Here is a 15,922-nt window from a genome sequence, read left to right as displayed (position 1 = left end):
AAAAATGCCAGTTATCTCTAGTTTTAATAGTTCTAATAGAATTTGTAACCAGGTAATTGAGCTTTTCATATTTTTCTTCTAGTATTTTTGTATGTCTTAAACTTGTGTAAGGGGGATCTTTAAGGTTTTGGACTGTAGACAAAACAATTATTCTTTTTAATGCATTTTTTAGTATTTTCTGAAAATATAGATCAAATTATCAATGAATTAATTGAGAAAACCACTGGATGACTAATCTGCAATGTTAATGTCGTTAGTTGCAGCTTGATGTTACGGTCAATGCTGATACTCAGCCATTTGTTGAATTAACATACAGGTTCATTTTTGTACAGATGTTTTGGTCCCTTAACGAAGCTGTCAATCTAGCCGCAACTGAATTAAAGTGTTTGGTCTTTTTAAAAAAAAAAAGAAGTGGTGAAAGACCAATTTAGTACTGTACTTCTATGAAGTCAGGGTAACTTATAAGAGACAGATGTATAAAAAGAATGGTAAAAATAAAAGCAGTAAAGGTTATAAGCTTCTAATTTTTTGTTTTGTGTTATGGGTCAAGACCCAGGAACCCAGGATCCTACATTTCCCATAATCAAACCAACTGCAACTTTTCGCTGTGTTGTGTTTTTTTAAAATCCATGTTTCCAGTTTATAACAAATTTTCTGTTGTAAATCTGCAGTCTTCAAGCGCAACAGGAGATAACCCTGATGACACTATCAGTAGTTATTTTCTCAGACTTGAGAAAGCCCCTTTCAGAGCCTCAGAAGACATTATACAACTGTTTTCTCTTTTGCAGAGGGTGAGTAGTACTTCTAATGAATACTGCACAAGGGTCAGTTCATGCACACATTTTCAGGCAGTCCCTCCTGGAAGACATTCACGGTGTTGCACTCCGTTCTCCACACAAAAAGTGACAAATGAAAACAGAGAGCTAGAGAGAGAAGTTCAAACCCAGCATACTTTCTCACGTCCGCACAGCTGGCCAGTCATGGTGTGAAGTATACACACATATACACATATACATTATATACAGTATACAGTATATAATTATCCTATAACAAGAGGCTGTATTCTATGGTGCTGCTGAATTGTATTGCGTTATATTGAGCACTGTTTCCAATATTTTATCCACCCAAGTTGTGTCAGTGGGGGTTGCTCATCATTGGTGATGCACATAGTTTATCCATTTAATATTACAAAAGGAACAACATAATAAAAAGACAAAAATTGTCGTAGGGGATTTCTCAAATTAATCACATCGCCCTTCATTCTTTCCTTTAAGCCGGGGTCATTCAGTACAATGTAGTTTTAATGTGATCATGATGAGCAAGGTAGCTAATTACATTAAAAAAATAGACTGATGCCACTTGATAAATAAAATTATGTTCGACTACAACACACACGCACACACACACACACACACACTCACACACACACACACTTCACAGAGAGTGACTATCACAAGCCTCAGAGGAAGAGTGAAACATTAAGGACATGCAATGTGAGAGTGGTCCTTCTCAATATTTAATCAAGATACATTTCAAATCCAACCCAAATGTATAATCAGGGCAACTGGGGATTGAATGAATTGGTGTTTAAGCGTGCACGTTATTAGCTGGCCTGATTGTGTGTGTATGTGTTTTCCTGTACTTCTCTCTTGCTGATTTAGACTTTCATGGTGAAGATGTTTTTGCAAACTGAGAACAGTCTTGAGGGTGAGAGCACGGTTTTATGTGTATACAACAGTTTAAATGTACAAGTACAGAATCATTAGCGTATTATATATATTGAGCTTTTATAAGAGGAGTTGCATCACAAGATTTGAGTTAGCAGCGGGGCTTCCTCTGCTCACAATCTTCAAAATGCAAAAACAGCTGGGAAAAGGCCCATCGCAATAGCAGATTAGGAACTGAACACACACAAAATAGGGATGGTGTGGTTAAAAGTTGTTTTGATTGTACATTTGGGTTTCAATAACTGTATTATTTAGGGCTGCAACTAACTACTATTTTTCATTACTGATTAAAAATGCCATTTATTTTCTCTATTTATGAAATTTCAGAAAATAGTTAAAAATGTCCAATGCAATTTCCCAAAGCCCAAGTTGACATATTTAAATTGCTTGTTTTGTCAGACCGGTGTTTAACCACCCAAAGATATTCAGTTTGCAATCATAGAGGACTTAGAAAAACAGCAAATCCTGACATTTTAGAAGCTAGAACCAGGGAAATATGGGCATTTTTGCCTTAAAAATGACCTAATTAATCCAATATCTAAATTGATGCCGATTTGTTTAATGTTGACCAACTAACTGGTTAGTAAACTAATCGTTTCCACTCTAATATCATCATAAAACGGCCATATATGTTCGTCTTTGTGCGCTGTTACTTACAGGAGTCTACATCTTTATGCCCATATGAGCCTAATTAGTTCTTTAGTTTGTTTGAGGCTCTTCCTTTTTTTTCTTTCTTTCTTTCTTTCTTGTCATGTGTGTTGACATACCATATGCCTCTCTGCATTTATTGTACGTGGCTGTAGAGCATCAGCTACATTGAAGCCTTTTATGGCAATGAGCATTGTATGATGACATACTGTACACAGGACACAAAATCATGGGATGAGAGCTGCATATTTGTGACTTTTGACAAGCAGGCCGTGGCTACGTTGGACATGTTTGTGCATGCTAGCAGAGATCAGTGACACACCACGAAGCTCCGTCTCTCTTTCTCTCTCTCACACACACACACACACACACACACACACACACACACACACACATACACACACATACACTCCCTCCCTCTCTAGATCTCTGTGTGTGTAAGTGTGTGGGTGTGCGCATGTGTGTATGATAAACCCCAATGGTGGAGTAACAGTAGACTGGCAGTATTCCCAGACTGGGTTGCATTAGACATGCACACTAGCAAAGCTCTTCAGGTCGATGTTCTGGCTCTCCAGCATTGCAACTCTCTGGCATGACTAACCCAGAATGCTTTGGAAACGGGAAAACAAAATCCAGACTCTGCCCAATGTTACATTAAAACAATTGGAAAAAACTGAATCATACTTATTGTAATGTGTACGCTATGGGTTTGCACGTTTGCCCATCTGCCTCCTACATGCGTGGGTGTGCGTGCATCATCTAGTATGAGTGAGTGTGTGTTTTAAGCAGGACACCAACATTGACTGTTCACTTATCATATTACCGTCTGCATTATTTAAAGCTTCGATAAACACTCTTATGCTGGGGAGACACAGGATGAGGTGGTGGGTTGGAGGCACGATACATTTAATGAATAAAAACTAACTCTGGCAAATAACACATGTAGAATATTAACAAAATACTATAAAACAGACACCCAGCTAGTCTCAGACAGGTGGCTGTGGGAAGACTGGGAGGTGTGGTGGGTTAGCGTAATGGGGCTCTTGTGTTGGCCTACAGCAGTAGAGGCTGCTCGTGTTAGGGTTTGTTCATTAACAGGTATGTTGGCGATGCTGAGAAGAACACCGGGACCGGCTGGGTTATCAAAATACTGAGACAGTGAGCTCACTCACACAGCAGTGAGGTCACTTACCCGAGTGTGGCAGCCTGACCAATCGTAAGTCAGCCGATTATCATGGTATGTAGTGTTGCTATGAGTAACAGCGACAAGCACTGCCTAGCGGATCCTTAATGATGGCTGATGCACTGAGAAGCTACCACTTGGCCTATTCTATTCTAATGCTACTCTATTCTGTAGTCCGCACTTTCTCCAACAGTCCTGCCCTCTTCTGAATGGTCTCACACCTCTTTCTGTGTTAGATTTGAAACATGAAGACTGTAATGAATTAAATTATATGTTTCAACATCATTTCACCTCATTTCCTCCCCTTTGCTCAGCCGTGTTTTACCCTCCTCCTCTTGTTTACTGTCCCCTGCAGCAGTGTTTTCTGACTCTTCCCCGTGGCAGGTGAGTGTAAACAAGCTGGAGGACTGAAACAATGTTAATTATCCGATCATTAACGAATCGAGGAAGACCCCGGGGATCCAAGCAGTTGCCCACCCACCTGCGTCTCACCATTTCACTAACTGGACTGTTAATGACTAATCAGAGGCAAGAGTGATTAGATCGCCTCCTAACGAGAAGGATTTATGATTGCAAGAGTCCATTATGCTTATATGGGTAAGCCTTTACAGTGATAACAGAAACTAAACTCAGGTCCAGTGGTGGAAGAAGTATTCAGGTTCCTTGCTTGAGTAAAAGTACCAATATAACAATTTAAAAATACTCCATTACAAGTAAAGGAAGAAGTAAAAGTACAGACGTATTATGAGCTAAATGAATTCAAAGCATCAAAGTAAAAGTACACAGACTGATATTTTATAAGATTATTAACACAGATGCAGCAAGGTGAAGTTATGTTTTACTGTTGTAGCTGCTCGAGGTGGAGCTAGTCTTAACAACTACATGTATGGTTTGGTTGTTTAGTCTAGTGGTTCCCAATCTAGGGGTTGGGCCCCGCCAAAGGGTGACAAGATACATTTGAGGGGTTTTGAGATGAATAATGGGAGAGGACAGGAAAAAGCAAAGTCCGGTTGTACAAATTTGTATTCTTTCTTTTTTTTCTGTTTTGTGAAAAATTAGATAATATAACCTCTTTGGGCCTCAAACACTTACTTAAATAACACCATTTAAGAATTTTTAAGGGGGGAAAGGTCTCTGCGGTGGAACTGCTAATATCTCATAGACGTCTGAAATGTGCAACCCCATCTACAAGAAATTACGTTTTGAAGGAAACATCACACCAACCAATTACATTTTCTATTTACAAAATGAAGGGATGTTCTTAATTAGTGTATTTAGTACATTGCAAAAATGTTGTCTACTGAAATAAAATGTAAAATGCTTTTAGTGATTACAGCATTACTAAACTGATATATAGTTATGTTTAGGCACTCAGCACTTGTTTAAGGTTGGGAAAGATGACAGCCTGGTTCAATACATAAAAAGTCCACAGTGACTTGAATCACAAGACACAACACTGTTAACAATTAACTAAAACCACAATATATTTCCGTGACCTCAACCAAAGAGCTTTTATTGCCTAAACCAAACCACATACGGGACTCAGGATGTGAGTCCTGATCTCCGGCGTTACAGTCCTGCGCTTTTTACGCCCTCCATCCACCCCAAGCACCTCCCTGTGACTCCGGTGCAGTTCATAAATATAGTGCTTCATTCACTCAAACACAAAAGGTTGCCTGTGAACATCGAGGCAGTGATTGCATTTGTCAGCACAATTTAAATGGGAAAACAATTTTGCATTATATAAAGGTAATTTCTGGGAGAGTTGGAAACATGACCAGGGGCCCAAAGTAAACACTGCTTTTTTTTGTAAGAGGTCACAACCCAAAAAGGTTAGGAACCATGGTTTTTATCTGTCAAAATGCATTGTATTTTATAATCTTATCCTATGTTTTTGGATGTAACAGCTACATGTGAAAGGCAACTTGTAAATAAAGCTGCTAAATAAATGCGGTGGCGTAAAAAGTACAACATTTCCCTCTGAATTGTAGTGAAGTAGAAGCCGACGGTAAAGTAGCAGAAAATGGAATAACTCAAAGTGCGTCAAAATTTTACTTAAGTGCAGTACTTGAGTAAATGTACTTTGTTACTTTCCACCAGTGCTCAGGTCTCCCGGACGATGGCGGATGTAGGGGACAACAGCAGCGAGCGTGTACTTTCATACGCCTCCCAAACAGAAGAACACCCTGCGTCAGAGAGCGTACTCTCTTCCTCGCTCCTATCGTTGTGTATGAATGCTTACCGAGAGGAAACGATAGATGCAGACATTCCACAACCCATATTCACCCTCACTCTATCTTGTTGCCATGGGAACCAAAGCAGACGGGAGACAGGTTCATATCGGCCTCCCTCAGGTCTCGCAGTCACAGTCTCCTTCTCTCTCTCTCTCTGTGTGCTGTCAGAGCTGGCTGCTCCTGTGTGGGCCACTGATACTCGCTGATTAAAGGAAGTTATAATTTGATTTTCTCAGCAGGCGCCGTTTAATAGAGCAGTTTAACTAAAGCTGTGCCATCCCCAGGGCTTATAGAAGGAGAGGGAGAGAAAGAAAGAGGGCGATATATGGAGAGAGAGAGAGAGAGAGAGAGGGAGAGAGTGGGTGAGAGGGAGAGAGAGTCATGCTAATCCCAAACACTGAGCAATCACCCCACCACCAAACTCTCCCACTCACTCTCCCATTCTAATTCTGTTTGCCTATTTTACCGTCTCTCTCCCTCTCTCCCCCTCCATCTCTCTCTGTTCCTCTCGCTCGTCCTCCGCCTGCTTCCCTCTCCTCTCCCTCCTCCCTCATTCCTTCCTTCCTTCTTTTAGTGAGGCAAACATGGGAGGGCTGGCTTCTCTATGTACAAGCTGGCTGTATTACTGGCCCATTGTGATAATAGAGTTTAATTATCCTCTCAGCTAAAATCAGCCCCATCACTCTGCTTGTCTTGCCCCGCTTTCCTTCCCTTCCCACTCCTCCCCCTCTCCTCCTCTCCTACCACCCGTCTGTGGTGTGTCTAATACTTCCCCCTACCGCCCTCTTCCCCTCCATGCATCCCTCTTCTCCTCTTCCCTGCCGCCGCCACCACTCCCCCGCCCTGTTCTCCAGCTATTTCAGACCCATTTAGCGGGATAAGCATCTTGAGACAGACAGAGGGGTTTTTGGTCTCTTTCAGAGAGAAGCGAAGAGAGGATATGGAGACTGGCATCACAGTGCCCGCCTCAGAATACCAAACAGGGGCCCGGGCATCTTAATATGCAGTGTGGGACAGAGGCTGAGATCAAAGACAGGCACAGACAGACAGAGAGATGGGTTGTGGGAGGGTGCATGGGGGGGGGTACAGAGACAGAGAGAGGAGGAGAGAGGCAGAGATGGAGAAAGAGGTGAGAAAGGGAGGGAGTGAGTCCTCTCATTTCTCATCATCTGAGCATCCTTTCCCTCACATCATCATTTCTTCTCTGCTCTCCTGCGTCACTCCCTTGACCCCAAGAAAAATCGACAGCTTAATTACAACAGTGTGCAAATATGCACGTCTGCCCTAGCAGTGATGTGTTTTTGTTCAAATGTGAAGATGCACGGCTCCTCTCTGATTCACCCTCACACATAGACATTTGTTTGTGCACGCTGGGGGGGGGGGTTGGATGGTGGCACTGCCTCTGCCACCTACCAAGCCCGTCTATCTCCTCAGTCAATTAAGATCGTGAGTAGCTGTCCCTGAAGCGGTGTAGACAGGCTAAATGAAAAGGCAGTGGATGTGAAATATGAATCATTAGAATACTGCAAGGACAAGGCTGGGGGAAAAGCAGGAGGGGGGAGGGAGGGTCTGGTAGAGAGATAAGGAGAAAAAGGAATGGAAGAGAAAGGGAGAGGAAGAATGAGAGAGCAGATAATAAAAGATTAACGTCACGCCTCTCAGAGTGGTGGAATTTCAAAACCCTCCAGATCAAATTATTTATCCCTGTCTATAAAGGCAGAGGAGGAGAGGGGAAGAGTGGAAGATCAGGAAAAAGGGGGTTGGTAGAGGAGAACAGAAGGGGGAAAAAATGAGTGAGGAGACAGAGTAGTATGGAAGAATGGCGCGAAGACCTCTCTCACTCTCTTTGATGACGGTGCTGACAGCGAAACAAATGCTCCGTGTGTGTGTGCATGTTTGTGTGTTGGTTCTAAGACAGAATGAGGGAGAGAGAGAGAGAGAGAGAGAGAGAGAGAGAGAGAGAAAGTGCAGTCAGATGTCTGCATTCGCTCTGTGGGAGGCTCAAGGCTGTTTGCCGAGGAACGAGAGACAAGAGAGGAAAAAGAGAAAAAGAAGGAAATACGGAGAGAGACAGAGAGGGTAGGATTAAATGAAACCTGTTTCCCTTTGATTCTTCACTAATTTGCAGCAAGATGAAGAGCACAGAAAACAAACCGCCTACGCAGCACAGCGCCACACCAAACCACACACGCACATCACTTGCTTAAGTCTCAATGGAGTTCACTCGGGCACGCTGACACACACACAAACACACACACTTACATTCATCTGTAGTTCACTGCCTCGCCAATGACACTGACATTTCTCTATGTGGACTGTGTAACCCCTGCTTGACTTCAGCCCTCCTCCAATTTTAATTCCCCACTCATTCTTCCACCCTCAACTCCATTTCCCACTATCTTCCTTTCCTTTCCTTTTCTTTTTTTTTATTTCCTGAAGGGAAAAACCATCATAGCACCGGTACTCCAGAATATCAGTGGACTGTGTTGCTCAGGTACACACTGACTAAACACTCGCACGCGCGCACACGCACAAGCAGGCGCAAAGTCCTTCCTCATTAGCCCTGATTCCCCCTGAGTGACATCTTTAACAAAAGGATGCAGCCTCTGCCGCCATGGCAACAGCCTCCTCCATCTCTATGCGGCGCTTCAGACTGTTTACATGATGGGATCTCACTCTCTTCTTCCCCCTCATCTCTCCCTCTCTCTATCAGCTTCCTGCACTCTATAACTCCTCTCCTCTTTTTTCTCCCTCTTCCTTGTTTCTCACTCTACTTATCTCTCTCGTCACAATCTCTCTGGTTCTCCGTCTCCAGCTCCCTTTTCTTTCCGTGGCTCCTCTCGCCTGCTGCTTTGCTGTTGGTGTTATCTATACCAGGCTAAGTTTTTTGTTTGTTTGTTTTTTTCCTGAACCCTTCACAACATTCAATACAGACCAGCTGCTTGCCCATCAGAAAAGGATATGAAGATCTAAGAGAAAGAGTGGGGCAAAGAGAGAAGGAAAAAAAAGAGAGGGACAAAGATGAGCGTGTGCATGCGATTAAGCGGGCGCGCGTGTGTGTGTGTGTGTTTGTGTGTGACCATGCATGTGTGTGTGAAACAGAGTGTGAGGGGCTTCCAGGGGACTCTGATATCTAGGCCACGGGAGTCGATGGCAGCCAGTGTGTCTGGTGTCACAGCAAATCAACTGTCAGCTGTACACCACCTGCCCGCCCACAGATGCTCACGCGCACACACACACGTACACCCAAAGTCTGAGGAGAGAGAGACTAAGAATAGAACACCCGGAGTGTGTTGCCACTTCCCCCATCCCCGCACCTCCTCTTCCCTCTCTCTGCTCTCCTCCTGCCACCATCAGCGGTGGCCTCCAACACGATAGAAATCTTTTCTGTCTTTCGCCCTCTCCCCAGAGCTCAGCCCAGCCCTTCTCTCCCACAGTGAAATGAGTCACCTGCACTCCACTGCTCCTCTCCGTGTCTGTAGGTACACAGTAGCTGTTAGGGTCTTCTTTTAAAAAGGGAAAAGCAAAGCCAGCAGACGTCATGTACAGCCCTCCAGTATGTTCTTCTTTTATTGACAGAGTAGGAGGGAGGGAAAGGGATGCGAAGCGGTGAAAACACAGGAGAGACGCTTCTGAAGCGGGATTCGATCTGAGGCCAGCAGGGGTGCGTGCGGTTTCAGAGGCCTCAACCACTAAACCATCTCCTGGGAGGATTTTCACGGCCGGTATACACATTAATGTGTGCAACCTGGAGATATTAGACGAGATGGAGCGCAATTGTCTCTGCTTTGTGTGAGTATCTGCAGAAGGAGTGGTTAGGCCCTATGTAGCATCTAAATCCACATAACGCACAAGTCATGTGTGTGTGGGCACGTATAAGGAGAGATGTGTGAGCACTTGCTTACATGCAGCTTGAGTGTATTTATGTACATGTGTGTGTGTGTGTGTGTGTGTGTGTGTGTGTGTGTGTGTGTGTGTGTGTGTGTGTGTGTGTGTGTGTGTGTGTGTGTGTGTGTGTGTGTGTTGCTCTCAGTCTGGTCCCTCTGTTTCTCTGCTGTCTGTGGCCTCCTCTTCCCCATGAATACTAATGTGCTTCAAACCCCAGAGATCAACCCTCCTCCCTTTCCCTTCGCTCCCTTCACTCCCTCCCTCCCTCTCTCTTCCATCAGCCTCCCTCCCTCTCTCCATCCCTGCCTTGCTTCGCCACAGTTTTCATTCATTTCTCCGCCCCCTTTACCTTTCAACTTTCCCTCTCTTTCATCTGCCCTTTTACACCCCATGTTTTTCTCCTCCCTAAATACCCTCCCATGCTTCCTCTTTCCCTGCCTTAAATCCTCATCCTTCCCTCCCTCTTCCTTTAGCCTTTCCTCCCCTTGGTTTTTACCTCTTCTTCTTCTAATCATCTCTTCACTTCTTCTCTCCTAACCTCCTCTCTGCTTTCTCTGCCTGATTTCCTCATCCTTTTCTTTCCTCATCCTTTAGCCTTTCCTCACGTTCATTTTTACCTCATGTGTGCAGCTCTTCTTTTCATCATCACCTGTTCGCTAAACATTCACCCTGTCATCTCCTTTTTCTTTCCACTGATCCTCTTTCCTTTTCTTTCCTCTCATTTCCTCTCCTTTCCTTCTCTTCTCCTCATTTTTTCTCTTCTTTCTTCTCTCTCATCTCTACCCCCCTTTCCTTTCCCTTTCCTCTCCTCTCCTCCTCTTTCGTTTCCTGTCCTCTCCTTCTTCTTCTCCTCTCGACTTTTTTCCTCCCCTCTCTACTTCCTTTCCTTTCCTTTTCTCCCTCTCCTCTCCTCCTCTCTTTACAGTACACCACCTCAAGAGGACATGTAAATGAGGTCAGCACAGCCAAGTACATCAACCACATCTCTCAGGTGTTGGCATAGGTGTGCACCAACACATACACGAGATATATATATATATACATATATATATATATATATATATATATATATATATATATATATATATATATATATATATATATATACACATTTATACGCACACACACACACACACACACACACACACACACACACACACACACACACACACACGCCATTAAAACTGGTTACTGGTTTTAATGTTGTGCCTGATCCGTGTACACACAAAATAAACATGTAAGTCAGTAGATTTGTGTGTGTATTCATTATGGATTGCGTGTGTGCAGTGCATTCCAGTCCTAATGAAGAATTTCCTCTCTTAAGCTGTATACCAGTGAACCAAGTGCTCCAATTACATAAATGCCTTCACCCCAATACACTTTGACATCCTGAAAATTATTCACGGCCTAATTCATTTTAAAATTGCATCCCATTTCTTGGCCTTGCTTTATTTATTTTTTTATTTTTTTTATTTTTTTTTTAACCACAAGCCCTGGAAACAGTTGATGAGCGGGGGTGAAGGGATGAGAGGAGCTTTCAGTTCCTTGTGTAAAGTAAAGGCTGCTCTTCGGTAGTTGCTGACTGGACGCTCTCAAACTTTACTGCCTTTCCACACAAACACACGCACAAAGGATGAGTGAGGAAATAAAATCCTGTGACTGCCAACAGCAGAGTGTGTGAGTGAGTGGAACTGCGGAGAGATAGGGGAGTGAGTGAAAGGGAAGAAAATGGGAGGAGATAAAGGGGAGAGTTGTAGCTCAGTTATTTAGCGTCGAAATTTGTTAAAGTTTTGGGAGAAAAGGAGTAAAATGCTCGTTGTGTGTTCATCATTAGGATAAGGGTAAGTTTAAGTTGTAGGATCTTCTGCTTTGTGTCAGCAAACCAGTCCAAAATGTGTGTGTTTGTGTGCGTTTTTCTGTGTGTTTGTTCAGCAGCGGCGGTGGGAATAATGAAGCTAGAGAAGAGGAATCCTGCAGGAATCCATTTCAGTCTGCATTCCTCCTGATGTAGAGCTGAGAGCAGTGAGAGGCAGAAAGCAACAGGCTACTGGAGATTGACCCTGCGCTCGCACGCACGCACACACACACACACACACACACACACACACACACACACACACACACACACACACACACACACACACACACACACACACACACACACACACACACACACACACACACATTCTTAAGACAATAACAGCCCCTACTGGGGAGAAAAGACATAACATGATCACAGTGAAAAACACAGGGACAATTGCATGCAGAAACCCACCCACAGACGTGGCTCAAAACACACACAAACACACACACACACACACACACACACACACACACACACACACACACACACACACACACACACACACATAAATAGCACAAACAGGATACACACAGAGTGTTAGTAAACAGATTAAATAGGAGAAGCTATTCACACTGGCATGCATATGGAGACACGAACAGACAAATATGCAGATGCACATATGAGCATCTGTATGTGTATGCACATACACACACACACACACACACACACACACACACACACACACACACACACACACACACACACACACACACACACACACACATACACACACACACACACACACACACACACACACAAACACGAATCATACTGCAGGGCCACTTCAGGTTTCATCATCTTCTTTTCCTTTTTTTGCTTTCTTTCTCTTGAGAGCTGGGGGTGGGGGGTGTGGGTGTGTGTGTGTGTGTGTTTGGGGGGGGTCTCATTCCCTCTCTTTTGTTACTGCTGGGGAGAGAGAGCACATATCCATACAGAACGCTCTCTCCAGCCCCATTCACACCCACACACTGCTGCCTCCCTCCTCTCTCCATACACACACACACACACACACACCCACAAAGATACAACATCAAAGAGCCGACACCGACGAAGGATTACTTCAGCCACACACTGGCCCCTCAATCCGGGTCTGTTCCTCCTGTGGAACCCCCCTCTCGACTGGCCACACTTGGTACAGCCCAAGCATTCCTGCCAAGTAGCTTTCACACATGGAGGGGAAGCTTGTCTCAAGCAATTGCTGACAAGCTACAAACAAGACAGCCTTCCACCCCCCCTTTTTTTTTCTCTCTTTCTCTTACCCCCTCAGCCCAGGTCTGCTCTGCTCCCACCCGTCCTGACTGCTTACCCTTTCCACCCTCTCCATCCCCCCTTCTTTTCCCTCCTCTCTCCTTCTCCCCCCCTCTTTCTCTCTCTCCCTCTCTCTCTCTCTCTCTCTCTCTCTGAGAATGTGGGGGCCCCACTAGCATAAATTGTCAGCTGTTCCTGGGCGTATTCTCCATGGCTCCCTAAACTCACATAAGCCTACATATGCAGTCACTGGTGGGACAAGGGTAACCCAAGTAAGCCCTGTTGGTTATGGGTCTGAAACAGTATACCACGGCCCCCGAATAATGCTGCAGTGTGAAGGCACTGAGAGTTTTGCTCTATAATGAGATGCAACAGATACTGGGGCTAATGGTATTGCAAGGTTAACATAAACATACTTCTTTTTGGCCTTTTTAATTAATTAATGCAAACGCCGACATACTATTATTAGTCCGAGTCTTCATTGCGTACAGGGAGTGTTATACATGTAATATGGCCGTTGTGCACTGCTAACTCCTTTCTATCAATCAAGGACAGTTTATCCAAAGCCACAACTCACAGATGGGGTCAGTCAGTGTTAAACCTTAACCCTTTTTTTTTTTTTTTTTTTTTTTTTGCAGTTTTTATAATTATAAATGCGAAGCCTGCTTTTAGGGGTTAATTAAATGTAAGAACACGAAGTTAAGTAATATTTTATGCCTAGGTAGAAGTCACGTAAAGGTTTCTGCTCACAAAATAACCCTGTCCGTCTCATTTTTCCCTCACTGAGAGATACTCCGCAATAGGGGGTGTCTTGAGGTTTCCAGAGGTGGGTTTTGATTTGGATGGAACCATTTTGCATTAGTCTTATTGTTACCGAGCAGCCATTGTTATCCATTAGTGTAGGCTGTCATCTAGTGTTGAGTTGAGGGACTGTTGGTTTAATGAAGCAACACATGGATTATTTTTTTCAGAGGGACTCCATAGGAAAAACCTGAAATTGGGTAAGCACCAGTTCACAACAAGAACAGTGCTGTTTATTCAAATGAATTAACAGCAAAAAAAAAAAAAAGAAAAAAAAGAAAAGCGTAATAAGAATAAATAATCAGATGTTTTTTTTGAATAAAAGGAACAGTTAAAGGGGTGAGAAACATGAATGTAGACACAGACTGAACAAAGACGTCCTTGCATCCTCTGTCTTACTGGTCCGATGAGTGCACTCATTACAGCAAACTCAACAGTGAAGTTTCTCTGCTGAGAAATTCTCTTTTGACTAGTCCCTCTCATTTAGTGAGCGCTAGATTCAGCAGCAGAACGGTTCGGGTTTCAGCAACTTGCTCAGACACTTGGGCATGCAAATGCTGAGGTTTCGACATGTGTCCTCTGAGCTTTGCTCACAGTGGTGTAATTGTGTGTGTGTGTGTGTGTGGGAGGGTTTTCCCCTATCCCAAATGTGTACGACAATTTCTGAATTCATTCTACTATTCACAAATACAACCCAACTTAAATAAATTTCAACTATTCAACAAATGCATATGTATTTTTTTCATGCATATAAATGTCTAAAAAGCACTAAGTTTTGTTTGCATCCATTTACAGAGCTACCTGAACCTAAACGCAACACACATTTGTGGATCTGAGGACGTTAAATGAGCCTCAAAACTCCACACACTAAACACTAACCTGTTGTTATTCGTGCCCGTAGATTTGATGGTCTGTAAATAAAACTCAGAAAACAAAACAAAAACAAAATATCTAACAAGTTGTTTTAATTGGAAGAAAAAAAGTACACAAATCCAAAAAACCTCTTCAACAAGTGCTGGACCAAGCGGGCAAATGATATGGTAAAAGTAGAATTGGCACACTGTTCTTTGCTCCCGCAATAGTTTTAATGCCCTGTTGGTGTTGAGTGTGTTGATCATAAGCAGTGCAATTTGTCTGCATTTGCCCCTTCCACCCTCACTGTTTTCGTATTATGCTGATTTGAATGAAAATGCCTTGTACGCTGCCAATTGCTGTACATGTGATTTACATCTGAAATTTGAATTCATTTTATAAGGCACACCTGCACACTTTGCCTCAAATACAAGTATAATTTAGACATCTAATATTTCTTATTTTATACAATAAATAATCTTAAATATTTCACACATTTTATGTTTTTATTTCCATATTTATAATTTTCCTTAATTGCCTCACTGAACTAGTACTACTGCTACATTTGACACTATGCACCATGCCTGATTTAATTTTAATTTGCAAATTGTTTTGCTTTTGTAATGTGTTTGTGTTACTATTGTTTTCTCTTTGTCTTATTCTAATACTTTCAGTTCTCCAACCAGTCATTGCTGTACATTTTCCGTACAACTGTCCAATTTATTGCCGTAGTGGCGAGATAACCCCAAATTGATCGTCAAGGGTTCACCTTAAATCAGCAGAACCAGTTTGTAGATCATCTTGTCATACTGCACCATGTGTAATAAAACAAAGAACCCCATTATTGCTGCAGGTGAGTCAGTGTGAAAGGACGCAAAAACGTGATTCACGTGTAAAGCTGTTCCTCATTCCTCTTGGATCAGGACATCCCCAACAGAACTCCTTATCCACCTCCTGACTGGATAAAAGCAGTGCTGAACCCTCTTCATATGCATCAAAAAGTCCAGTTTCTCCAATCATCCCCACTACGATTTTGGACGGGAAGTGCGCATGCCACAGAGACTCATAAAGTTAATTTTCTGCATGAAATTCTCTCCTGATTAGAGATGAAACAATTACTCGATTAAGCTATTAATCATACAACAGAAACTTAATTGACAACTATTTTGATAATCAAATAATAATTTCATTTACTTTTCATACAGAAATGCCAAGATTTTCTGGTTCCAGCTCCTTAAATGTGAGGATTTACTGCTTTTTCTCTGTTTTATACAATTGTAAATTGAATATCTTTGGGTTTTGGACTGTTCTAACAAAACAAGATATTTGAGGATGTCACCTTGAGTTCTGGAAAACTGAAATAGATGTTTCACAGTTTTCAAACATTTAATGGACAAAAGGAATAATCAGTTAATTCAGAAAACAATTGGGAGATTAAACAATACTGAAAATAATTGTTAGCTGCAACCCTACTCCA

This window comes from Xiphias gladius, chromosome 16, assembly GCF_016859285.1.
Source record: "Xiphias gladius isolate SHS-SW01 ecotype Sanya breed wild chromosome 16, ASM1685928v1, whole genome shotgun sequence".
Classification (NCBI taxonomy): domain Eukaryota; kingdom Metazoa; phylum Chordata; class Actinopteri; order Istiophoriformes; family Xiphiidae; genus Xiphias; species Xiphias gladius.
The sequence above is the reverse complement of the archived record's forward strand: the minus strand, read 5'-3'. Positions refer to the sequence as shown.